Source organism: Strix uralensis, chromosome 2, assembly GCF_047716275.1.
Source record: "Strix uralensis isolate ZFMK-TIS-50842 chromosome 2, bStrUra1, whole genome shotgun sequence".
NCBI classification, from domain to species: domain Eukaryota; kingdom Metazoa; phylum Chordata; class Aves; order Strigiformes; family Strigidae; genus Strix; species Strix uralensis.
This window is the reverse complement of record NC_133973.1, coordinates 32580658-32608172: the sequence shown is the minus strand read 5'-3', so window position 1 is coordinate 32608172 and position 27515 is coordinate 32580658. Positions and strand designations below refer to the sequence as shown.

At 40.1% G+C, this 27515-nt stretch overlaps 1 protein-coding gene across 6 annotated transcripts in view; it reads left to right on the top strand.

Annotated features, from left to right (window-relative positions):
- The window catches only part of GRIK1 (glutamate ionotropic receptor kainate type subunit 1), a 178038-nt gene that overhangs the window by 16534 nt on the left and 133989 nt on the right, over positions 1-27515 (top strand). Inside the window, exon 1 of one of the 6 annotated variants that reach the window (XM_074858162.1) lies at positions 14753-14827. The exons of the other annotated variants lie outside the window; for them this stretch is intronic. The gene's annotated coding sequence lies outside the window, so the exon portion shown is untranslated. Of the gene's footprint in view, positions 1-14752; positions 14828-27515 lie in introns of those variants that run through there. 6 annotated transcript variants of the gene reach the window in all.

Sequence of the window (27515 nt, the reverse complement as noted above, 5' to 3'; positions counted from 1 at the left end):
ATGACAGTGATTGTTAAGCAATCTCCCTGTCTTTACTTTGACCCACTAGCTTTTTAACCTTAGTTTTCTCCCTCTGTCCTGTTGAGGAGGGGAAGTGAAAGCGCATCTCAGTGGGCATCTGGCAGCCAGCCAAGGTCAACCCACCACTACTAAGACGTGGGAAAATTGAGAAGTATTATTTCCATGGCATTTATATTGGAATTGCTCATTTTTAGCATCTTCTACTAAGCATAGTGTGAAGCTGCTTCTCTCTGATGGCTTTTAACTGCTGTTGTGAAGGATGGACTTTCTTAGACTGAGATGCTCAGTGATACCAGCTGACTATGCATTTGCACAGTAAGAAATAGGATTTTTAAATAATTTAAATAACTAGTTCAGAAGATGCAGAGCAAAGTTTGCTGGGGAGTTTTAATTAATGATAGAATTCCTGGCTTCTGTATTTGCAACTCAGCTGTTTGCAATACCAAGAGCATATTTTATTACAATTCTTAGAATGATGAAACGATTCATGGTATTTTACTATGAAGTAACATGGATGTATTTATATTAGTAAACTCTCTTTATTGATTATTTGACCCAGAATTCCAAATGCACAGGAAAAATGTGAATGAAATGCAGTTACTGCTCATGCCAGATTGTCAGCTTTTATATTTTGTTATCACTGCTGAATTAATCCATGTTTGAGGATTAACAAGAATCAAAGAAACATTTTAAAATTAATATTCAACATATTTATTTGCATATTTTAGGATTTTAATACACACAACTCTGTTCCTTTATTATTTCTCTAAGTTAAACAGAGACAGGTAGGATACAAAGAGGTGATGGTCAGCCATGCTTCCAATTTAACCCCTTGAAAGCAAGGTTTATAATTAAAATATTGGTTCCTGCCAAGTAAAGTTGTGCTGATAAGTTCCTTCAGCATACGTTATATTTAAAATCACTTCCTACTTTTGGCGGGGCTGAAGGAAGCAGGCACAGACTTTTTCAAAGATTCAAAACTCGGGTTTCTTCCATAGTAGTCAATTTGTTATAAACTTCTTTGGCAACAGGTAAAGCCCAATGACTGTTCATACAGCTTCTCCAGGATATGATCTGTAAACTGCCTATCTTTAGCAGATTTAACTGCAAAACTTATTTGAAAACTAAGCCCTTGCTCTTATCTGTGAGTTCTTACAGAAAATCTGTGAGAAAATGGGGTACAAAATCATCTCTTCTGATTCTCTGTCCTTTGTTTTAAGTGACAGACCACTTTTTCTCAAGGAAAAAAAAAAATGACCCAAAGACTACTTTAGCTCTGACTCTCCCAGAGTCAATGGAGCTGTGGCCATTTACAGTGATGAGGTTATGGCAAGTGTATTATTCTGACAGAAGAGAACAGTTGTGCAATTTACTGCAGCTCATCCAAACTGCAAATGAAGGTTCTGGATTCCATTAGTTTGAGGAAATCAATGGTAAAAGGCCTCTTCCTACTTCCTTTTTCTCCAGCTGCTGATTTTGTTAAGGTCTTCCACTTTTGTGAAAGTTTCCTTCTCTGCCCTACTTGTTCTCACCAAAGCAGACGCATGGAAAGAATGCCAAAATTCACTAGTTTATAGCAAGAACAGATTCTACCAGGTGTAAGTTATTCCAGCTACTGATGATGCTGTAAACAGGCTTGAATAAGAGAGCTGGAATGTCTTCTAGCCACAGTTTCTAGAAATAGCATTATTATTTACATACGATCACGTGGTTGGAGCTAGCATAGCGAACACTAAAGCACAAACTTCTATTTATACAGAAGAACGTCTTGTTAGAAAGGAATCTCCCCTTGCTTTGTGCAGCTTAGCACAGAGCTTCTGATTCAGTACACGAATATATCAAATAAGGTCAAGTATGATACAATTTTGGTGTCACACTGAATTCATGGTAGAGCTAATATTGTTACAGTCCTGTTGTGACTGACGTAAACCTGTCACATTTTCAATAAAGTGATTCATGAAAGATACTGAAGAATCAATGGAGATAAAAATAGGTAATGCAATAACAGCATCTATCTCATCAGAATTTTGCTTGTATTATACTGAGTAACCTGATTAAAAGGGTCATATTTACATGTAATCACGCAAAACTCCTTATAAAAATTAGAGTGAGAGAGAAGGAACCCAAACTGGCGAGCATTGCAGGGAAGCCAGGGGATAATACATCAGTCTCCACAGCAGGGACAGCCCTTGTTGCCAGCAGCGAGTTGCCTGTATGAAGGGGGGCAGCAGACAGCCCCCACTGTTTGTGAAAACTGATCTCAACTGGATAACCGCAGGCAGCCTGGCACATTTCTATTCAATGAATCACAGAATCATCTAGGTTGGAAAACACCTTGAAGATCATCTAGTCCAACCATTAACCTAACACTGACAGTTCCCAACTACACCATATCCTTAAGCACTATGTCGACCCTACTCTTAAACACCTCCAGGGATGGGGACTCTGCCACTGCCCTGGGCAGCCCATTCCAACACCTAACAACCCGTTCTGTAAAGAAATGCTTCCTAATATCCAGTCTAAACCTTCCCTGGCACAACTTGAGGCCATTCCCTCTTGTCCTATCACTTATTACTTGGTTCAAGAGACTCATCTCCAGCTCTCTGCAACCTCCTTTCAGGTAGTTGTAGAGGGCGATAAGGTCTCCCCTCAGCCTCCTCTTCTCCAAACTAAACAACCCCAGTTCCCTCAGCCCTCCTCATACAACATGTGCTCCAGACCCTTCACCAGCTTCGTTGCCCTTCTCTGGACACGCTCAAGTAATTCAATGTCCTTTTTGTAGTGAGGGGCCCAAAACTGAACACAGGAATCGAGGTGCAGCCTCACCAGTGCCAAGTACAGGGGTAAGATCACTTCCCTGTCCCTGCTGGCCACGCTATTTCTGATACAAGCCAGGATGCCATGGGCCTTCTTGGCCACCTGGGCACACTGTTGGCTCATGTTCAGCTGGCTGTCAACCAACACCCCCAGGTCCCTCTCTGACTGGCAGCTCTCCAGCCACTCTTCCCCAAGCCTGTGGTGCTGCTGGGGGTTGTTGTGGCCGAAGTGCAGCACCCGGCATTTGGCTTTATTGAAACTCCTACAGTTGGCCTTAGCCCATCGCTCCAGCCTGTCCAGATCTCTCTGCAGAGCCTCCCTACCCTCGAACAGATCAACACTCCCACCCAACTTGGTGTCATCTGCAAATTTACTGAGGGTGCACTCAATCCCCTTGTCTAGATCATCAATAAAGATGTTAAACAGGAGTGGCCCAAAAACAGAGCCCTGGGGGACACCACTTGTGACCGGCCACCAACTGGATTTAACTCCATTCACCACAACTGTTTGGGCCCGGCCATCCAGCCAGTTTTTTACCCAGCAAAGCATGTGCCCATCCAAGCTGTAAGCAGCCAGTTTCGCCAGGAGAATGCTGTGGGAAATGGTGTCAAAGGCCTTACTGAAGTCAACGTAGACAACATCCACAGCCTTTCCCTCATCCAATAAGCAGGTCACCCTGTCGTAGAAGGAGATCAGGTTTGTCAAGCAGGACCTGCCTTTCATAAACCCATGCTGACTGGGCCTGATCATCTACTTGTCCTGCATGTGTTGTGTGATGGTCCTCAGGATGAGCTGCTCCATCAGCTTCCTGGGCACCAAAGTCAAGCTGACAGGCCTGTAATTTCCCAGATCATCCTTCTGACCCTTCTTATATATGGGCATCACATTGGCTGGTTTCCAATCTGTCAGGACCTCCCTGGTCAGCCAGGAGAGTAGAAGTGAAATAAAAAGACCCTGAATGGTATGCTGCAAAGTAAAAAATCTCCTCTGTATTCACACGTGGAACAGTACAGGGGTCTCTGGGTCCCCATGGCCTGTGAGTCTGCCTGAATATTTTGAGGTCATTCAATCACTCCTATAGCTAGTAGGAATGGTGCATTCTGTATTTTAGGATTGATTAGCTTCTGCCATTCTTCATGACATACTTGATGGACTCAGGAGTGTGTTATTCAAAGAACGGAAAGACAGCTGTGAACATAAAAAAACCACAGTGTTACAACTTAGTTTTCCCCTACATTATTTGTCTCTGAATTCAGAAGAATACTTTGGGTGAATTCTTGTATAAATCTGAAGAGGTCCCTGACCACCGAAGAGCCACATGAACTTGCATCATTGAAGAATCAGGATCTGTTCAGTTTGCTGCATTTATTCTGAGACACACTAATGCCTATATAGGAAGGAAAGTAAGGAAGGAAAGGAAGGAAGGAAGGAAGGAAGGAAGGAAGGAAGGAAGGAAGGAAGGAAGGAAGGAAGGAAGGAAGGAAGGAAGGAAGGAAGGAAGGAAGGAAGGAAGGAAGGAAGGAAGGAAGGAAGGAAGGAAGGAAGGAAGGAAGGAAGGAAGGAAGGAAGGAAGGAAGGGAGGGAGGGAGGGAGGGAGGGAGGGAGGAAGGGAAAGAAAGATCCAAGAAACAAACTATTTGCTGGAGAGCTGACCTAATGAAGCCCAGACTTGTCTTCTGCTTCTCCCCATCCTACAGTTACTGTAACCTCAGCTGCCTTTCTTGTTCCCTCTTGACCTCCTCTCTGCATCAGCACTTGTGGTTCTCCTCTTTCTTCAAAGTCCTCCTGCCTGTCCCCAAATGACGAGTGGCAAGAGGCAAGAGTGTTTCCAAGAAACACACAGTCAGCAGCCCAAACCTGCAGGTAACTTGAGCTTTTCCTTTGGTGAGGCCATTTACTACATTCCTCAAACTGGTTTTCATAACATTTCTAGGAATTGCATGACCTTGACACCTCTACCATTTTTCAAACTTAGATAAAGGTGGCCAGGGGTTAAATTATTGGTGCTAACAGGACTGAAATGATCAGATAGTATGATTTTGCAAACCTTGTTTCCTTAAAAAATCTGGCTGAAAAAGGGAAGTTTTTGGCTTAAGAAATCAGATGTGTCTGTTACCCATGAACTAGATTATATCTGGGATAGCCGAAATACAGGTTTCCTCCATTCTACACTATGTGAAGATGTATAGTCAAAATCAATGTGTCACTGCTCTTGCCATGAAGCTTGTGTTTTTGTGAAAGATTAGATCTGGAGAGATTTGTGTTCCTTATGGGGCAAGAGCGGATTAAGACGTGATGTTACTTTCATGCAAGCCATACAGCATTATGCCAACAATATCTTTCCCTCCAGCCTGGGAGACAGTGCAATCGGGATGTAGACAAACATCAAAGGGGAAAGCTTTGATGGCAATTTCTGGAATATCAGGACCATCAGTGTAGCTCAGCTTTCTCTTCATTACAGGGAAACATGTTTCAAGAAATCAAGGAGCATAGGAAGTTCAGAAGTATGCTGATGTTTGTTATTCAAAAAGTGTTATCTATGTCCTTCATGCATCTCAAAATTTACACTGCTCTATTATGTTGTGGATGATAAGTAAAGCACAAAATCAAAGAGAGAAATTTTCATCTTACTGTAAAAGCCCTTTACAATGCAGAATATTCATCATAAACATCTATGTTTGAATTAGAAGGAAGAAAAAAACCCCTTGCAAAGACAGCAGACAGCAGTTGAGGGAGATGATGTCCTCTACTGGCTGAAGCGGTGGAAGAGGAGCTGGGACTCAAGTGTTGTTTTCTCAGTGACTCAGACTGCTGCAATACGGGGAAAGGACATGGAGACATTAGGAAAGCAGATGATACATTTGCATGGTGGTACCTGCATATGGTGGTACAGCTTATATGTATGGACCACATATGGTAACAGGAATGTCAGTCTCTCTGAAGCAGTGCTGTACTGTTTGGCTGTAGTCTTTTGCTGATATATAGGTTATAGTCCTCCAAATTCCTGTCTGACACTATTTTTCAGTCTGTGCTGCTTTCACCTGCCCTCATAGCCCTAAAAAATTGGAGCCGGAGGCTGCTTCTGAAGCCTGCAGGCTTGCCTTATAAAGGTGATAACTTTTATGAGAATCAGTGATTGGAGTTCTGCTACAATAGCTCTTTACTGCAGTCTTGCTATCTCCTGTCATCATGAGCTCAAGCACCAGTACACAAGGAGGATAAAGAAAAGGAAATGGAATTAAAAAATCTTAGATAACAATGAATTGACAGGTTGATGATAATCTTAAGTATGTGGAACTGTGTTTATGCACGTTTCTACTTAAGTACTTTCCAGCATGCAACATGCTTACGATATTACGGAGCGCGGGATTTATTGCAAAAACTGTCATGAAATTCTCAAATACACTTCTCTTATCCTGTCATACTGCATTGTGCCCCCAGCTTGAGAGAACACTGCAGTGTGAACTCAGATATCTAGCAAGTCGCATGAATGTGCTTATAAAACTACCGAGACAGTATAAGAATGTATTTGTGGCTAATAAAGGATTTATTAATTTTCCTTTCAGTAGGGATGCCTTTGTATTAAGTTAAGACTTAAAGATGTTCAGTATTTCTGCCAGGATAAGAAAAAAAAATGACCAAATTGTATGAAAGGTAACAAGTTTCCTGGCTTTGTAAGTCCTAAAAATTCAAATAACTGGCAGTGACAAAACGACAACAACTCTGACTGCTACTGACAGTCTGTTACTTTTACAGTCACCTTCCAGAGCTTTATGGCTTATCATCAGATAGAACAGTTGGCCCCAATGGAAAAGACAGGTTGCTACAGATGACAGGATCTTTACAACGGGCAATCATGATGGCATTAGTGTTTATCCACTGCAATAAATGTATAAATCACAACAAATGGGCTTCCCCTTGGAGTCAGAATCTGTTGTGTTATTTTTGCTCAGACACAAATATTTATCCACCAAATGATGAAATTGCCAGACACACTTCATGCCTATTCCAGTGAGCAGTTAGAGATTACTGTCCACAGATCACAAACCTGATATTAGAATGCCACTTGGAGACACAGATGTTAAATTAAAGGTAGTTTGTGTATTTATTAGAGAGTTCTCCCTGCTCTCTGTGAGCTAGAGGTGTGTTTGCAATCTGTCAGTATAAATGAATGCAGGGTTTAAATGGGTGCTCTTCCTCTTGTGAGGTCATTGGTGGGAGAGTGAGGTAACATATGGACATGGGGATGCATACTGTCCTCAGTTCATGTTCAAAACTCACTGTTGTCAGTGGCTTAGAAACAGAAGGTTAATTTTACCTAGGTAAATACTGATATGCAGTTTTAACTCAATACTCAGTTTATAGAACAGGCACTTCCCAGAAAACGTTATAGAAATCCGAGGAATTACTGTATAAGTATCCCCTGGAGCTTTTTCATTCCAGTTTTCAATGTCCAGTGTTTGAGGTTTGAAAGGAAGAAATTAGAAACCCTGTAATGGACTATTATGGAAAGATATCCCTCAAGAAAGCTCTTTACCAGCTTCTTACCCTCTGGTGTTTCACCTATTACTAACATACATTAATTCTGCATTTAATCTTATCTGATGTAATCATAGCTGTTCTCATTCTCCCTGTTAGTGTCTCATCTTTTCTTGAATTCCACTGAACTCTCAGTTCTCAATATCACCTTGTAGTAACGTGTTCCCCAAATTAATTATTCTTTGTATCAACCAGCATTTTCTTTTATCTGTTTCAGATTTGGTGCTTTCCTGTTTCACTGAGTATCTGTATGTATCCATACAAATGAAAAGGATAAAGTGGAGAGCATAATCTGCCTGTACCCCTCTTGCTATTTTCTGTATCGGCATCACATTTTCCCTGCTTGGTTCCATCTGTTGGCTGCTCCGTCCCCAAAGGCAGAGCCTGAGCTGTGAGCCAGACTTCATTCCCCTTAGTATTAACAGTCAAATCCAAATTGTAGTTGCGGTTAAACAAGGTACTCCTTTGTTGAGAGGAAAAGAAAGAAACAGCTAAGAGAATGGAGGGCAATTACTTTTCCCTCTGGAGGCATCCTAATGGGAAGTTTTGGTCTGGAGAGGAAAATTCCAAGGTTAAACAACAGTAGCAGAAATTTCACAGCTTGGAGCATGCATCTGTGCTTTCTCTTCTGCTCTCTCTCTTACCTTTGTCAGAAAAGGATGCCCTGAGAGGAGAAGCATCTTCTGATCTCCCAAAAAAGCCATCCCATTTCCCTTACTGCCCTGCAGAGGTGAGCTCTCTCCCATAAAACCCTGCTGTGACATTGTAGTTTTTTTGACATGACACTCCGAGGTCACCCAAATGTGCTTTTTATAGCACTCCTCCCTCTGCCTCTGGAGGAAACTTTCTTGTACAGAGCAAAGCTTAAATTCTCTCATATAGAAAGCCTATGATGTTAGCCTCTAGAGATACAGCTATAGATAGGTATCAACTCCTGTGTAGGCACCGATGTAAAGGAAGTGGTAATTTTCCATATGTAATTTATAACATCAGGCTTTCCATCCAACATAAAGTTAACTTTTCTGACAGTGGGTTGTCCCACCCACTAGACAAGGTTTCCTTTGAAAACAACCTCCCACCTTTTGTTCAACACCCTATTTTCTGGACCTGTCTCAGTTGTCCTGTTCTGTAGGTTTTTGGTCACTTTATGAGAAAGAAAAATTAGAATTTCGCTAGCTGTATTTGTCCACAGATAATCCTCTAATATGTATTTCATGCAATAGCAACATAAGCACCCATATGAAAAAGACACAGGGGCATGCTCTCTGATCTTGTCTGGAAAGGCTAGGATGCTTCCCTGGGGCCGAATGCAGATCTGGAAGTAAAACATGTGGTGATCTAAATGGTCCCGCGGTGTTTTAATAGAGGCACGACTTACCGCACAAAGAATAAAAATACTGGTTTTCTTTAAGTTCAGCAGTTGTGTGTGCGTACAAGTCAAAGGCAGGCATGAGCAACCATAAAGGGCAGAGTCTGTTGTCTTATTCAAAGAGATGAAAACTATCTATGAAATCGAGAGAGCAAAGGGTGTACCCTTGGCATCTTACGCTTGTCATCTAATTTTAATACTGCAAAAAACAGGGGTCTAGTTATTCGTGTCCGCATTACTGTCACTCTCTTCTGTTCCCTTTTGTGCTATGTATGTTATCCCTATGAAATGGGCTCCTGCTTGCAGCAGCAACTGTTTTCAGCTTTTTGTTTAAGACAGGTGGTATTCTTTGTTTTATAATAAACCAGGGACCTACTCTTGTAGGCACGCTGTAACCAAATACTTGTATTTTCAGTGAGGGATTTACAAAAGTGCTGGAATTCAGCTTGCTTGCACCAAATGTTCCTGATGGTAAAACCTCAGACTTCACTGGAGTAGCATTAGGCCAAAGTCAAGCACTTCTAGACATTGCTGTCTGCTAGTTTTCTGTCCTCAGTACATTGATAGATGCGAAACAAGACTCTGTACTGGTAAAGTAAGTTTTTCCAGGTATGTGTTACTGCAAAGGAATAAAAATATTTATAATGATCCATATCCAACTATAATAATGCCTATCCAGATAGGTGATTAGAAATGTGCTAGAAGTTTTTTGTGGTTGTCCAGTCCTAACAGTGTATACAGCAGTATTAACATTTACCGATCCCATTGCTTTTACTTCCCATGCAGGAATGCTGAGAGTGCATTTCTGATTAAAAACCCAGAAGATCAATTCTTTAAATGCATACATCTACTGAAAACCATGACAGGAAGTGCTACTTGGATTTGTTGGTTCTTTTTGTGGGGTGGGGGCAGTAACAAGAAGGAAGAACTCTACACTGATGGACTCCTGAGATCATGACAATAGATTACATGCCTACTCCCAAAGGAGAACCACCCCTGCAACAATGGAGTGTCTTTTTAAAATGCACTTTACAGCTGCAATGAGCCTGCCAATACTCCTTCTTTCTTTTCTTAAAAAGAAAAGAAAAAAGAAAAGAACTAGTCATAGTTAGGTGCCAGGAGCTGAGTAAGTGGTATTTCCTTTTCTCCCCAGGGTGAGAGTTATGCATTTCACCAAGGAGCAACCCTGAGGAATACAAACATACTGGAGAAATTCACTATTGTATGTCATAGAATCATAGAATCATTTAAGTTGGAAAAGACCTTTAAGATCATCTAGTCCAACTGCAAAAGTAACACTGTCAAGTCCACCACTAAACCATGTCTGATTGCTTGAATAAAATCACCTTCACTTTTCCCGCTTTTCAATTTCCTGAAAATCTAGTTTTTCCAAACTCTGAGAAATATGTAGTATACAATATTTACCTGTGTAAGCCCCCAGAGGTTTGTAAGGATATACTTGCTTGGATGTGGACAGGCAGACGCAGCCAGCTCAGTCCAAAGGAGGTATCAGTGAATCATTGCAGAACACAGCCCAGGCTAGCGTGCATGTGTTAAGGAAGCACTAGCATGGCTCCACAGTTTCGACTCCAGTCCTTGCTTTTATTCACCCACCTTGGGATGCCAATACGGATGCTTAATATCTGTGTAGACATGCCCTGAGAGGATGTCTACTGCGCAAGGTGCTATACAAACACACATTTCCCAAAGAAGCAAATGTGAAATGTAATTTGACATAGGAGTGAAATCTTTTATATCCACTTAACAGTCTAAAAATTGCAAATCAATAGAAATAGAGAGGCTCACTATCATTAAGTGGCCCTGACGCCTGCGATCACAGAGTAATGTGTTATAGAAGGAACATCGTGAGGTTGCTTAATTTATACCTATAGTAAATAGAAATAACTCTTTACTGCCTAGGTCAAACAGTTAATTTTGTATGGAAAAAACCACATCCTCATACTGTTTCTGTGATGAGCATCTTGTCCTAATAATCGAGTGAAAATAATACAGGCCTTAGAACATAGCCATTTTAGAGCTGAGAGGCTACCCCCTCTTCAGTTATAGTGTCCTTAGACATGTCTGGGCATGAGGCTCTCCCTGCATTAGCAAAAGTGCATCCACCAAAACAGGTGACAGTCCCACTGGAGCAACTGCAGGGATTTATGGGAACTGGGCTCTGCTGTGCTCTCGCAACATGCCCGATGGTGGTAGGCTTGTGTTAGGTTATGCTTCTGGAGCACATCTTCTCGTTTAGCTTCCAGAAGCGAAGTGTCTTGTGTCCCTCAAGACTGCTCCAGGATGCAAGCAAAAATCTGATAACTGGGGCTGATCAGCAGATTAGCTTCAAAAACACGCGGTCAGGTTTGGCTGAGCTAAAATGCTATGCGTACCTGCTCCATAAGCAGCTTTTCACTCAACAACTAACAGCAACAACAGCACCATCGCTGCTGTGCAAACTATGTATACACACTGTGTGCCCTATATCTTAAAAAGGATATTAAGTAGGTCTGTGTGCTGCAAATTTTTGCCTCTACTGGATCTGTCACTCACAGGCTTGTATGCCAAAAATTTTATTTGGCAGCTGTCCTTCTTTGGTAATCCAACAAACCGCGGTTGTGCTAATAACAGAACAAAACCACTGTCAATAGTGACATTTCAAACTGCAGCTTTTAATGAAAGCATGGAAAAATCTTTATAGGAGTGTAAACATCATCAGCATCATCCTAGCAGCTGGTCCTGCTGAGGAGGATGTGTGACTGTAAATTGGGGACATTGACAAAAGTGACGGTAAGAACAGTGAAAGGAAGTGTGAAAAATTGCACACTGGCTGTGATAAAGTTAGATAAGGAAACTAGCAAATAAAAAAGCAAATATACTGTCAGGAGAGTCATGTTGCACACAGTGAAAAACTATAGCTTCCATAAAGCAGGGATGGGCTGGAGCCCTGTGAAAAGAATCCCTGGGGGACTGTGGTCTAATTTAGTAGGCAGCATTTAAATTCAGTTCAGATTTGTCTGTTATAATGGGAACCAGTAACAATAAACTGTAATTTCTTAGAAGTTTCCGTCCAGTTTGGGAGGAGGTACATGAAGGCTGAAAGAGAAAGAAGACACATTTTGTATTTTTATTTTAGATTCCTTGAGTCCATTATGATAGTATGTAGCAGAAGAATAGGGAGCCAGGGACCAGACTCCAAATCCAATATAGCTCTCCTTTCTTTAAAATAAATACGAGATTTATCATAAATGAGTTGAAAGAGGCAGAAATGTGTAACTTAGCTTCAGAACCAATCTGGTTCTTACAATGGTTACTTAATCATAAGACTCTGAATATAAGCTCTATCAGTAACAATGATATGTTTGGCTGTGGGCAGGAAACAAAGAAAAAAGAAATTCCTGGGCAGAGTAGACATCCCTAAAGATGACATGGAAAATGCTGGATTTGCTCTCTGAGCTCACTTGTTAAAGTGAGTGCGACATCAGACTGCCCTAGGGTGAGTGGAGTTGTCACACTCAGCCCCTCTGAAATGGGAAATTTCTTGGGAATTTGCAGCCAAATGGGAGGAACCTGGAGCCCAGCATGACCTGTGATTCAGCTGCTGTTTGCTAGTTAAGTCCATGTCAGGGCAATTGCAACAGAGCATCCATGCCACCACACAACTTCACATTAATTTCTCCTCCAACCTCTTCCTACAGGGAGCACTCAGCGGAAGGGAGAATATGAACCAGTCTGCCTTCATTCATGCCACTGGCCTGAGGGGCTTTCCATAGGTTTTCAAGTTTAGGGGATTATAAAAAAATCTGCCTTTGTCCTTTTTTTTTTTTTTCTTGTCATATTGTAAGATGCTGTTTTGGACACTTTGTGATTCCTTATTTTACATAATTCCTAAAACAAGTTCAGAAACAGCAGGGAACTCTCACATATTGGAAATCTAGTGAAATGTTAATACCGGGGCAGTTTTTCCCTAGGTGATGTGATCTTAGTTGTCCCAGGAAGCCTACTTTAAGTGCCATCTGCTGTCGTGCCGTTTGCTGCTCCATGTCTGTTTGCTTTGGTTTAGCCGTAGCGAAGCTGAAGAAATTATCTAGTTGGAAGTTTTATTCATGCCTAGAAGATTAAACCCCTATTTATATATTTCAATCCTGTAAGCTATAAAGCTCTTTTTGGCTTTTTTGTTATTACCATCAGCTTTGGTTTTCTTCTATTTTGTGGTGGCAAGCACAAAGGTTTTTATGAGGTATCAGTCATTCAGGTTTGGGAAGATGTGAAGGAGTAGTTTGGTATACAAATGAGACCATTGTAGGGGAACTATGAGATGAGAAACTTCAGACAGAAGTACACTACTAGTGCTTTTGCAATGTGTAAACACATTTTCCCCAAAAACCTATCTACGTATTGAGCAACAAAATAATAATTAAATAATTAAATGAATAAAAAAACAAACAGACAAATAAAATATTTAGTGAGCCTATAGAGAATATCCTTCTCTTGAACACTGCACTGGATGGCTCATCACCATCTGGCCTGACATATTTTTAAGTACTGAAATGTCACATTTTTTTTAAAGTTTAATAATTTTTCAAAGAAAAGATCTGTGGAGCAGAGAAAAGAATGAGCTCACACGAGTGCTGTGAGGAAATTTGGTGACTATGGTCATTGTTAATGGGACTGGGGTGAGGAAGAAGTGGATCTCAAAAGCAACTCTGCCCGTGCCCCGCTCTTAGCTGTCTAATTTTGAAAAGTTCCTCTAGGAGCCATGAATGACTATCTGTGCCTGGCTTATAAGAGGGAACAGTGGGACATGGTGATTTTCTTGAAAAATGGCAACCAAGGAGGGTCGATAACTGAGATGTTGCCAACTGCTTCAGTGCTAAAGTCTGTGTGGTTATGACAATTCACTCTGCTAGGTGGATTTTTTTCCTTTTTGTGTGTGTGCTTAGAGATGAACATAAGTCTACTGTCCTCACATTAAAACAGTTTTTTTCATAAATACAAATATTCTGCCACAGGGGTATTCATCTGCTAAAGGCAGAGTTTGTTACATGTTTTATTCCCATGAGAATAAATAGTGTATTTGATAGTTTGGTTTTCATTTGATGCAATACCTCATATTTTTGATTCCTGAATCAAAGGAAATTGAAGGATAAACTACAGTTTTATCTGATGGGGATAACCATTATCTGATGAGGCAGCTTCCTAGAGATCAGCATTAAGAGCTAAACTGATCACAAAGGGAGTTTATGGGAAAAAGAAGCCAATTTGACAGGATTCATTTGTCAAGATCAATGGTGTACAACGGTGATGGAAAAATAGTAACTATATATTGTCCATGTGGAACTGTAGAAATTTTTTCTACTGCTCTCATAAGAAATATGAAGAGTGCCACCAGTACCTGTTCAGGCTGTGAGTTATTTTAAGTGGTAAATAAAACTTAGTTCTCTAAAGAGGATTTTTTTGTAAGTATATATTTGACTTAATAGCTCAAACATTGCAAAATTACTTCAAATTGCATTTCATGCTTATATCCCAGCCTAGATTTTTCTAAACACGTGTGGAGTTCAAGCAAAAATTAAGCTGTTTACTCTTGACTGTGTTTATTTATTTTTGTTGTTGCCTTTTGGATACATACACTATTACATAGAACTAGTGTTTTTAAAATGGATGCAACTTCTTTTCAGATACACAGCAAGTTAGACTTCAAGCAAACCTCAGAGCAGACTCAACAGAGGGAAAAAGATCAGCTTCTGTCACAAGAATCTTTTTACTTCTCTTTTTGGGTGAGCTGAATGTCATAGGAAAGGGAGTCTGGTAACATTGTTGGTTTCCAGAGCTGTTCACGTTTGGAAGAGCCAAATCTCATCTGAAATAAGATGAGTTGGCCATAATGGACCCTCTGATGTCCTGAGCCCTTCAGGGATGTTGGTTGTTTCTGGAGTCTCCTCTGCCAGCTGCACTTGCACCGTCTCTGGAGAGGACATGTCTTACACATGGGAAGAGTGAGTCCCTTGGAAGTGTTGTCTAAGCAAAAGCAATGAAGTAATCTTGTGGATTACCACCACAACACTCTTGAGACGTATTGTATGTATAATAGCTGTTGAATGTTTGTGGCATGCTCACACACATGGCAACGTAGGGTGAAGAAATTGATTTATTTATTTACTAATCAGGAATAATCCATTATGTGGCTACGTTTGCCAAACTTGTGCTGCTGTGGGAGATGAAATTTTCTGTCTAATTCGGGATTTAAATGGCCTTGGAAACATGATGGGATTTCTAAGGGATGCATGGTTTTTCCTGGGGTTATGGGGTTGCATCCTGCGCCTGCTTGCAGCATTCCAGCTGATCCACAGATAGATTTTCCTGAATTATTTCCTTTCTATGAGTCTCATATTTCAGATTATGAAAGCTTCAGGCTTCCTTTTGTAGGCAGCAAACCCAAGTAGAATATTCTGCAAAATTGTGTCTATGTATAAGAGAAAAGTTATCAACACTGCATGAAAATATTGGTTGTCTTCAGTCAGAGATCTGCTCTGTGGGACTATGCAAGGAGCCCAGACTGTTAGCAAAATTCAGTAGCAGCAGGTTGGATAATTTTCTAGCTATATCAAAGCCACCTCAGTAGCGTGCTCCCCTTTTTCCTTGCCTCCGCACTCCTAGACACTAAGGTATTTTGTATCTGCAATGTTATTTGGTACATTCTTGTTCTCAATTTATATACCATTTTGGTTTTCTCTAAGAGAACTCTATAATGAGTTTGGCCATATTTTCCTAATCGTTTATTTCCGTCAGGCACAAAGTCTTTGTAAAACTGGCGGTTTACTTAACTAGCAGTGGGGGTAATGGCATCGCTGATATACCCTGTGATGTCTGTCCAGTTCTTTCCAAAGGTGCAACCTATTTTAAGGAATTAATTTTCCTTTGGGACAGTCAGTAGATTTTTAGTGTTATTTAATTACACCCACTTGCCTTTTAGACAGTGCTCTCTGATCTCTGTAGCATGGTTCTTTGTATGAGAATTAGATGCGCTGCTTAGAGAAAGAATTTAATATCCTTTTCCCAACTTCACTTCTGTATTTTCCTCTTCCTTGCTTTTGTTTCTTCTATCTTGCCTATCATGACACTTCCATTATACCGTCTCTTCTTTGCCATTGTATCCATTTGATCGTTTTCCGATTTTTGCTGAATTTTATTTCCTCCAGTACAATCGTACTGCTCTCCCCTTCTCCTTACCACAGATACATTTCTCCCTGTTCAGTTTGTTGGCTTCCAGGTGCCATTTAATCAAGTTCTGACCACTGTGCTAAGTACTCCAGATAATAAATTTCCTTTACCTGCCAAAACAGTCTGTGCAGAGCAGAGTGGTAGAGATGAAAAAGAGAAACTAAGCCTTACAGGTGCAGGCCTCCTGCCCTGCATCACCACCTCTGCAGAGCTCAAATCTGGACTGCCCTTCGTGCAAATGACCCCTCAGGTATAACAAGAAAGAGAAAGGAGCTGTGAGAGAGGCTGCGCCACCCCCATCCTTTGTCAGTGCATAAAAGCAAGACTTGACGAGCTGATATCCCTCTCATTATGAAGCAAAGCATTTTTCCAAAGATATTTTCTTTCATTTAGTAGTTATCAGTATGGAGCTGGTGAACAACTGGGAAAAAAAGTTTGAATCCAGAATATAATTATATAGATGAATATCAAACATAAAAAAAATCCCTTCTGAGAAATTGGACTTTTCTTCAATACCAGTGTGCATGCTTGCAAAAACATAAAAATTAGTGTTTTAAAGTACCTGAAGACACATAAAACATCTCTTAGTTTTGTTCCCAGAGTTGTAATATTATTAATTCAGGCAAAAATGGAATAATAGCATAGCTAAGAAATAATTATGCAGTGCTAAGATCCCTGCTCATTCGGTCTTTCTACATTTTGAAAGAAAAATGGGCTCTTCTGCCTGTTCCTGAGTTTCTTCCTAGACCAAATTCAGGGAAGCATACTTAATCCTATAATCCAACCCTCCTTTAGGGTGACGCCACACACTTCTGCTGCCAGGTTGCTTTGAGCCTTGTGCCCTGGCAGGAGCAGAGGTGCAGGAAATAAGTAGCACTCAGGGCTTCCCCTCAACTGGGCCATAGCTATGTCATTACTGGCAAGGCAAGGTGTGTATCTCTGCATTGCCCACCAAATGCATTTGAAGGGACTGTCTGACTGTGCATCCATGGGAGACAGCCTCCAAAATGACCCTATGCGCTTGCAGGTTTAAACTCAACAAAGCAAAAACACATGCAGGGTGTCTCTGGGAAATGTGAGGGTCACAGTGTACACATCCAACAAAGCCTTTTTTTGGTCTAAACTCGCCATCTTCCTGTGACAAGTTGGGATTTGATTACACTGCTGCATCTCACTGGAAAAATATTCTGTGGAACAGTTTTGATCAGCTCTACCTGAAAGGCAGAATTGAAAATGTAATCCTTTTGGTAGCTGTCATTCATTTATTCAACAGCACTACTGCCTCTGTTTTAAATGATCACTGCTGCAGAAAAAATTGATAAAATTAAAAATTATTATAACTGTTCCTTAATACATTATCCTGTAGTATTTTGCGATGATTTCTGCCTTAGAGAGCTGGAATATTCACACTTGTTAAGTTTGGGCACCTAACTGTGGTGCCTAGATTAAGAACCCAAGGGGCATCATGCCAATGGAGACATTTCTCCATAAGACACTTCCCTGTTATCCACTTAGGTACCCACCTCTTTCCATTGACTTTATTAGGCTGCTAATTTAAACACCTTAATTAGATGTCTAAAATGCAGTGGTGTGAATTCTCCAATTGCTTGACGTGATCCTATTTCTGCATCTACCAATTCAGCTGACACTTTGCCATTCTGATCTGGTTTAGTGGAGTCTACAGACAGAAATATAAAACCACAGGGAACCTCCTCTGTAAATTTTTGAAGGAAAATGAAAATAGTGACCAAAAGATTATTTTCCTCACACATTTTTCTTATCTGATTTTATTCCTTTCTCTAAGGAACATGAAAAAATGAATAAGACACAAATTCAATCTCTGCCTTACGTTGTTATCACAGACATCTCGATATGGTATGTTTTTTCTCACCTAGTGTTTACTATAACACTGGAAAATTGAAAAGTACAAGTATCAGATCTGTCTGTACTCAAAAATTCTGTTGACCCCAAAAATGCAAATTTAACCTAAAGAATGGATTATTTGCTGTCGTGGAAAGATAAGGAAATTTTTTGTGTTAATAAATCCATGATTTTACATCATACTTATTATTAAGACAAAATAAAAAACAGTTTCCAAATTAGCAGAATTAATTAAAATGTAATTATGTGTGAACTACCCTGAACTGATGTTCCTGATGAGCTGAGCTAATCCTGCGCCACTTTCAACCTGAATGGAATTGAAATGTAAAAGTCAGAACTCTAGGATGCTGAATACTTGGGGAATTTTGAGCTGATGCAAACACTGAAGTGATGAAACATTTTCTGGGGTTTTACAAGCCTAACCAAAAGGCCACAGAAATCTTTACGCCTCATAACTCCAATGTAGTTTTTGAACACTTAAAAATGAAAATATTTTTGTTCTGAAACTAAGTGTGACTTTGTCATACTTCATAAGGACTTGGCATACTTCAGAAGGACTTGGGTATGGATCTGAGCTCTTGCTGTGGAATCATCACTGTGCTTCCATGGACAGTTCTCCGAGGCATAGGAGTTGGTAATCACTCTTTGCATCCTTTTCTGGTGCCTGTGAAAGTCTCTGTGGACAGAGTATATACAGAATATAAATTCTGTTTCCAAAATCGGTTTGTTTTTTCCTCACAATCCTGGAATGAATAGGAGAGGTAAAGGTGAGAGTCCAGGCTAAGCTACCTAATGATATCCTTAAACAGTGATGGATTGATATCCTGATACAGAGGCTGCTTTTTTTTATCCCTTCTGTGTAGGAAGTTCCTTTTAAACCTTTGTGTTTCTTTATCCAGATTGTCAGACAGTTCCACTTTTAGGTGTATTGATAGAAGAAAATTGATCATTAATCCTGGTTTAACATCTCATTCAGCTGTTTGTGCCAGCATGCCTGATACATATTTCGATCCTCTCTTGAGTGTGGAGGTGAAGACAGGCTGAGATGTAACATCCTGAGGCAAAAAAAATAGGCAAATTATTTTTCAGTGTCTATTCTTTTCTGAAAAACAATGCACTGGGTTACAGGCACATAATGACACTGCTGATATGCAACATTTCTGTTCTGATTAATTTACTGCATGGATGAGATCATTTTGTATTGCAAGATGTCTTAAATGATGGTTCTGAATGTTTGGCAGGGCTGTTACAAAACACTGTTCTGGAAAGCAGTATATTCAAAATTCACAACATGTTTTTTTTCACTCTTGCTAGACCATATGCAAGTAGACAGTTTGCATCAGGCCCCTGGTGCCTACTTCTGAATTACTGCCTAAATAGGGAATATTTTGATAAAGGCAAAAAGCTTTCTGATGGCATTTCATGCCCCATTAGAAACTTGAGGACCAATCACTAATAAGGTTATACCAAATGTGTACTTATTCATGTTCTTTTTTCTCACTGTGCAAACGTTTCCAGCCTTCACCCATTGTGAATGTTACAGTGTATGATGTGTGAATCAATCCTATCTGTGCAGACACAGCAGAATGAAAGGTATAATGATGTGGGAGTGAAGTGTCAATGCATAATTCATATCTGACAGTGCACTCTGTGGAGTGCTATCCAGCAGCCTTCCATGGCAGAGGGGTCCTCACGCGCTTGGGAAATTCATCTGCATCAGCTCATTGTGTTTCTGCTTGGGTGGCAAGCTCATCATTTAGGATGAGTGAAACGCCATTCAGAGGTACTGCTGTAGTGGAGAATAAGGGCAACGTAGTTCTGCACTACCCTGTTGAGACCTTGTAGCCCAAAAAACTCATCTGGTGGAGCATTTCTCCTCTAGATCAAAAAAACCCACCACCAGCAAAGATCCAAACCCCTTCGACACAGTAATTTAGTGTTACCAATTACAGAATAGAATATTTCAGTTGGAAGGGACCTAAACAGCCACCTAATCTAACTGCCTGACCACTTCAGGCAGTTAAAGCATGTTATTAAGGGTGTTGTCCAAATGCCTCTTAAACACTGACAGGCTTGGGGAATCGACCACCTCTCTAGGAAGCCTGTTCCAGTGTTTGAGCACTCTCTTGGTAAAGAAATGCTTCCCAATGTCAAGTCTGAAAACTTATTATAAACTAGTAAACACCCTCACAGCTCCATCCTGCAAGTGCTAGCACCTCTCGTCAAAGGGGCTACCACAGTGAGGACGTGCACAGTTGGCTCTGTAGGTGGTTGCTGTCTGAAATCTGCAGCAAAGCAGAAGATTCATGATCTGAAGTTCTTTCCTCAGTTCACCTTAGCATGTTTATATATTATAAAACTTAGGACCATCACATTGTCAGCACATTTAAATTAACACCATGCACCAACAGCTAGTGGAGCTGTGCCAATTTACACCTCAACAGTGATCTCCCAGTCATTACGTATTGGTATAAGGACCCAGAGCTTGGTCTTGCACCAGCAGGCAGTGGGAACAGATCCTGATTTTGACCCAAAGATTCAGTTGCAGCTGAGTGCATTTTCTGAGTCTCTGTGAGACTGAAATTTCATTTTATCTATGTTTTTTTTTTTTAAACCTTCACTTTTCTGAATGAATGCTTTTGTGTACCATGCTTAGTGATTCCTTGCTATTCCAGGATCATAATAACAAGGTTTATTATGTTCTAACCCAGTGTGTTGTGACAATATTGCAAAATTATTGTTTTGTTTCTCCTAAACTCAAGACTTTTTGTAACAGTAATAATAATAAAAGACATACAGGCTGATGAATTATCTACCATATCAGACTGCAGCACAACGGAGTCTGAAATAGCTGAGAGAGTAAAACTGAAAGATATCTCAATTTACAAGTGAAACACTAACACACACTAAACTTTTGCTGCAGTATTCCTCATCTGATTTTTAGTTTTGTCTTCACAAGAGACAAGACTCACACTGCTCAGGTGATGAATTTTAAGCAGATTGTAGGGATATTCAGTGCAGGCTTTCTCTGGAACACATAAATTGCGTTCTGTGTGCAGGTTCAAGCTCAGAGGAAAGCAGTACTTCTCAGTCTGGTAAAAGATGTATTTCCAAACCAATAAATAATCACTATTGGTTCACAGCTAGATAATAGCTAACTTCTTGTATAATATATTAGGTAGAATAATTTGAAATGAAGCTGGTACTGCTGACTATGTGCCATTAACATTTTTCAATATATAATTCTTGTGAGGGTTACAACTTTGGCCACAGGAGTTGGGGTAGTCATAATTTGTTTCGATTTACATCAGTGGGTAGCTAGATCATCTGAAGGCATAGCAAGAAATGTACACTAGTGTCTTTTTTTCACCTAAATTAAAGCTTGTCTCCTCCTGAGACCAGGGGAAGGGGGAACAGAAACAGTGACATGGCAGAGAGAGGCGCAGCGCTCCAAGCCTGGACCTGCTCTAGTTTTTGTGGATGAGGATGCTGCCATATCTAATCTACTGTGGTCTCTGTTGAGGGAAATTCCCCAACTGGGATCCCAATACTTCTTGGGCAGGAACCCCAGCTGTTCTGGGATTTTTGTAAACAGAAACTGTCAGCTGTGCAGTTCTGAGGGATGGCTAGCCTCAAACCCTTGATACCCTTCCTACTAGTGAGAGGACTTAAATCGGAATCTCCATCTCAGACCCTGTGGTATAGTTCATCATCAGCCTTCCCTCTCTGAAATAAGATTCTCATGAACATGAGGAGCATGGGTAAGTAACAGTTATTTGAAGATATTCCTAGGTAAAGGTAACGATATTAATTTTCTGTCACTGTAGCAAATATTTATGTCTTACAAAAGGTTGTATCTATTCTGGGAGATAGGGCATGCTATTTAACATCTGTTAAACTCACTGAACTACTTTGTATTAAACTCCACACACCCTTTACATTTCACTGGTTCTAGGGCATGTTAAAGATACGAAGCTTTATCTGCCCTGCATTTGGAGGCAGTTGGCAGATTCGGGTATCCTGTGCCATTTGAAATCATGTTCACAACAAAACATGAAGCCTCAAAATAGGACCCTAATGGGATTTTAGATGCGTGTATGCCCTTCACTGGCCCTCTGTGTGGAGGTGGGCTGCAAGCAAAGCCCGGGCTGGGTGGCTACCTACCTCTCAGTTCCTCACAAGCCGGTGCGCCAACAGAATGGGCTTTTAATCCTAGGCTCTGATTTCCATTTCAGCAAGCAAATATACAGAGAATAGCATTAAGTACATAGTAAGTGAAAAAGAAATTGAAGGCCTGTTCTGTTTTTTCAAAGGAAGTGTTGCACTGCTTAAGATTTGAGATATTCTATAAAGGCTGCTCATTTAGTTTTGTTATTCACCTTTGTCTCATCAGGCTACAAGTTTTGGGGGCAGAAATCATTTCTCTGCATGCACTTACACAACATAAAGGAAATACTGATTTTTCCTGTACCTCTGACTGACCTTCAGAACTGCCCAAACTACTTGATTGGTTTAAGTGAAAAAAGTCTTTTCATGGGAAACTAGTAAAAGAGAGTCTGAATGAGGGTAAGTGTGCTTCGGATGTCAGACTATGATGTGGGCCCTCTGAGCTAGAGAAATAGTTTTTGAGGAGTTGGTGCTAAATTACGATTAAAGCTCTTTGCAGCATCTCAAACTGTCTCCTAAAGAATGACGTAGATCACCAGATTGTGCCACTTATGTACACTGGAAACTTAAAAAGCTGGGGGAGTGGGGTGGGCTGGGAACAGCAGTGTTGCATACCTGCAAGAGCAGGTTTTGCAGGAGAAAACCCATAAGGGCGACCTCTAGACACCTTGATGGGAGTCAGTGTCCAGATGGCAAGCAGTATTGATAAGGTGCCCATAAAATGATAAATACTATTTTCAAGTGAGTTAAAATGTACACTGTTGTATATAGTCCTCACCTAGTATGCTTTCTGAGGAGTACACACCTGGAAATAGTGAGCAACTCATCTCTGCTAGGCTTTCTGTGACTGTCATTGTCTACAAAGGTGGCTGCCACTAGTTTACATCAGGCAAAGTAAAGGAAGAAAGAGGAACATTAAATAACAAAGGTAAATGACAACAGAGTTGGTCAAGGGACATTTAAAGAACCAGCCCCACAGCCCTGCCCATAAATAAAGAATTTACGCAAATCTGTTTGCCTTTCCTTACTATTCATCTGCCATATGCTCTGTATCCTCATTGGATTCTTTTCAGGCTTTCCTGTGTGCAGAATTAACATGAATCCTCACTTTGTACCGCAAAATTGTGAAAACAATTTAGCTTTGATTAATTCTAGTTGCAAGTGAATGCGAAACATGCATGAGGGACAGTTACCCTTTAATCTTGGTTAAATCCCAAAGTTCCTAGTATGAAAATATTAATCATTATCTTCCCAACTGCATACGATAAAATGCAGCGCTCACTGATTATGGGGGAAATCATTTTATCAGTTGCAATTGGGAAAGTAATGTTTAAAGTTATTACACTGTGGATGTCTAGAATGAAAAGGTACTTTTCTGTGCAAACACCTGAGGAATGTAAGAGAAAAAGACCAGGAAAACCTACAGGATTTTTCTTCCATTCATCCCCCTCCTCTTTCCAGCTCATTTTGTATCACAGAAGGCTGTGGAGAGGTGGTATCTTTGATGACCTGATACTCCCGGAAAAAAATGGTCAAGCTCTTAGATGCATAGTCCTTTCCACATGAATTCATAGGGTGACCATCTCTGCTGCACCTCCACGCTCATCCTTCTAAGTTTGAGCAATAAGGTACCCTGCCGATGGGTTTCTTTCCTTAATAAAGATTATTGCAGTTAATTTGATTATGGATTAAAATGTCATTAATTCTCTGATGATGTAAATAGATTCAGAATGAAGCTTTGCCCAAAGATGTGATGAAGAGTCATTGCAGAGATACATACTTATTGTGCCCTCTGATTCTGTATCAGATTTACCCAGAATAAAACAGCATTTTCCTGTCCTAACCTCCAGGTTCTCTGTGGATTCTGAGACTCAGAGGGGTTTCTTTCCTCTCACTCATCATCATTATAAGTAGCCAAATTATGCCCTCAAGTCACTTTGTGCAACCCTATTACCTTCAAAGTGAATCCAGTGATGTACAGCCTCATTAGATTTGAGGGAGTTTGCATAGGTTTCTCCAAAGGCACAGTCTGAAAGTAATGGAGTTATAGAATATTACATTAGCTGCAGAATATCTTTCTGCTGATGCTGGGAAGGACCCAGCTATACTGGCAAAGCCTTGGTTGAACTTTCAAGGGGGAAGAAAATATTTAGAAGAAAAATATAATAAGAAGTAAGTGGGACACAGTAATTACACAGTTTTGATCCATTTTTACAGCCCATTTGAAGCTGATTCACTTTTTCTTTCCAACATTTCTATTAAGCTCAGGTTTCAGTAAAATAAGGATTTGAGTTACTAGAGCTTCTGGTGATTTACATTTGCATGGTGCATCTTTTATATGTCTGTACTAAAGAAGGCATTTTGAAGCACAGCATCCCAAATGATTCAGGCACCAAATTAAAGAGCTATTCAGAAGTGCTAAGCAAAAGTAAACATCAGAAATCACGTCACAGTCAGGGGAAAATGAAGGCTATATTAAAGGCAGCTTACTTTTTAATAAAAGTTCTAATTACTTTTTCTTACATTATGTCAACATTACCATAGGAAATCAAATGCCTCATCACCTTATGTGTCCTTTTGAAAGAAGTGCACTTTTTGCTTTTTCTTTTCAAACATTTTCTGGAAGGTAAATACTCAGTAAATTCTTCATGTTGGCAGTGTTGCCATCACATTACATGATGTCATTTTGAACATTTGTTTTGAGGAGCTCCAGTTATGTCTTCGTGGCCATGAGGTCCAGGTGAATCGGCCACTGGCCACTGTCTCAGGAGATTAACATCCATGCCAAGCTGACTGAAACACCATTTGATTTTGGTAATGTCTTTGCTTTCATTCTGTGCCATACTTCCTACTTTGTCTCTGACTAGGTGATAATTCCTCTCACATGGATTGTGCAGTGCCTGGTGTAGGGACCTCGGCTGGAGCACTAAGGTAATTGTCATCTTCACTTCAGAGACAAACACTGGCAAAGTTTGGACTGGACCATAGTTTTGCAAATTTAAAATTTTAGTAAACATTCATGTTTATTCAACTTCATCTAATTGCTAAGTAGAATTTAAATATGCATCTCAATTGAGTTTTTTTCTTTTTTTAATTGAGAGATACAAAATATGGTATGAAGAAAAGACAGTAATAGCCACATAGCTGTTTCTCAGGTTTAGGTCATGTGCAATTTAAAGAACTACCAAAAAAATCATTCTTCTCTTCTGTGAGAATGGAGTAAATACTGATCAAGTTCAGTAAAACTTGTCTCTAATCAGACTGAAATAATTTCTCCAAATGACTCTATAAATTAAAATATTTGCTCTGTGTTGAGCACCAGGGGAAGACAGATTGTAGCACATTCACCATAAAAGGTCAGCAGGCCCAAATGAAAATGCAGAAACATCAATTGTTTCCATTCACTAATCATATATAATTGGTCTGGCTCACCTGAACTAGAACACATTTGTTATTATAATGCGTAATTGAAGTTCTTTTCATTTTGTTGCTTTCCAGTTGCAATTATCTTTATTTTAACAAATGTATGAAAAGGAAACTTCTTGTAAAAATGAAGATACATTTGACAAATTAGTATAATTAAGAAAATGTCCCTGAAAGATGAAAAAATTTGTAAGTATGAACATTTTCAGTTCCAAATTACTTATTGACTGTCTTCTGTGAATTCCATCAGACAGAAGAAATTCTGATTTTGTCTCCTATGGATGTGTTCAATTTTCTGTTTAATTTTAACATACAGTCAGGCATATTGGGGTATCAACATCCTGAATGAAATCATTAAAAGACAAGGCTAATTCTGATTTTGACTGAGAAGTTTAACATTAAAATGACATGTAAAGACAGTAATAAACAGTATAAAGACATAATTCCCTTGAGGAGATATGATAAAGCAACAGAGCACTAAATGTTTTTTTGTTCAACAGCATTAAGGAGGTCTATTACATAATGTGCTGAATAGGATGCTTTACGTTGCTCATTGCTGTCTGGTATCTTTTTGAAACTACACATCTTCTCTTAGGAGGAAGATTACAGAGCTCCTTTGCTGGACCTTGCCCAGTCTTCTTTTTTTTTAGTAGAAAACTGTGAGAATTAAAATTTCCTGTGGTTCCACTTTCACAGCAGAGTGACAAAACTGCATGTGAGAGGCAAAATTCTACAAATCAGAATGGCTGAAACATGTACATCTTTGTTTTGCTTTACACTTTTAAATCTTGTCATGCTTTGGTTTTGCTCTTAGAGAAATAGATTTCTCCTCATTCCTCTAAAACCAAAATGCCCCTCAATCAGTGTCCCCTACCTCTCCTGAATTTTCCCAGTTCCAAATCCTCCTTTCTAGTTCTCTGACTGAGCTGTGTACACAGCGTCAGGGGCTCTCTTCTTACACATCATGCCTAGACAAAATGGATTAAAAGAAAACATAAGGTAATGCACTTTGGGATACCAGATGAAAAAAAAACCTTACAAACTGAACCTCCGAAGTGAGAGAATATTTTAAGGCAAAGCTAAAGGTATCACTTTCAGGAGGGACCTAGTGCCAATGAGAAATACTGATTTTTAGCTTTGAAGACACAACTCTTCAGAGCAGTACCAGCCCACGGTAACATTGCACGTTTCCCAGCTTGCCTCCAGGCTGCTTTGCACTTTAGGATTAAGAAGATTAATGCAGTCAGCATTACAGCTTTGAATCTAGCTTTCAAATGCAGGTGAGGCTGGTCAGCATCACCTGTTAGTAAGAGCTTTTAAGTGTGCTCAACACAGGCTGGGCTTTAACTGCTGAACCAAAGGCTCTTGATCCAAATCAAATACCCCAGGCTATTTAGCTCCTCTGCAGAAGTAACCTTGTGGAGACTTACACATTTGTTGGATACAATAGATTTAATAATCTATTAAATATATAAATCTGAGTCCATGGGCACAGATGAGCCAGAACAAGCTGCTGATCCTCCATCACTGCAGTGCTCTTCTAGTGAGATCTGGAATGAAACTCTGAAATAAGGTCTTCTTCCAAAAGGCATTTGTTTATCAAAGGTGGAAGGAAGCTCAGATGTGTCCCTGTGAAAGCAAGTGGTTGAGGGGAATGGGAATATGGACACTTCTCTCCAAAACGTGACTGTGAAGACCAAAGGTGAAGGTCTCTGACTTACTCAGGCCTTGCTAGTTTCAGTCTGTGAGAAACAGCTAATAACTGGTACTCCCATACACACCATCCTGTACTCCTTGTGCTATTTTCAACCTATTCTTTGTGAGCATGAGCGAAGAAATCCCACCCTCACAATGATGGCCACGCACAGATCACAAGCTTGGCCATCACTTGCACAAAGTTTTTGCCTGAAGTCTTACTCTACCTACTTTGTTTGTTTGTTACTACTTCTTTCAAGGCAACGTTTTCTGTGAATGTGAAATGATGACATGGCACTAACCACTATCTGAGTCTGCCAAGCCCATCTCCAGAGGAGAATAAGTTAATTTGAAAAAAGCAGCCTCTTTTAAGCTAAAT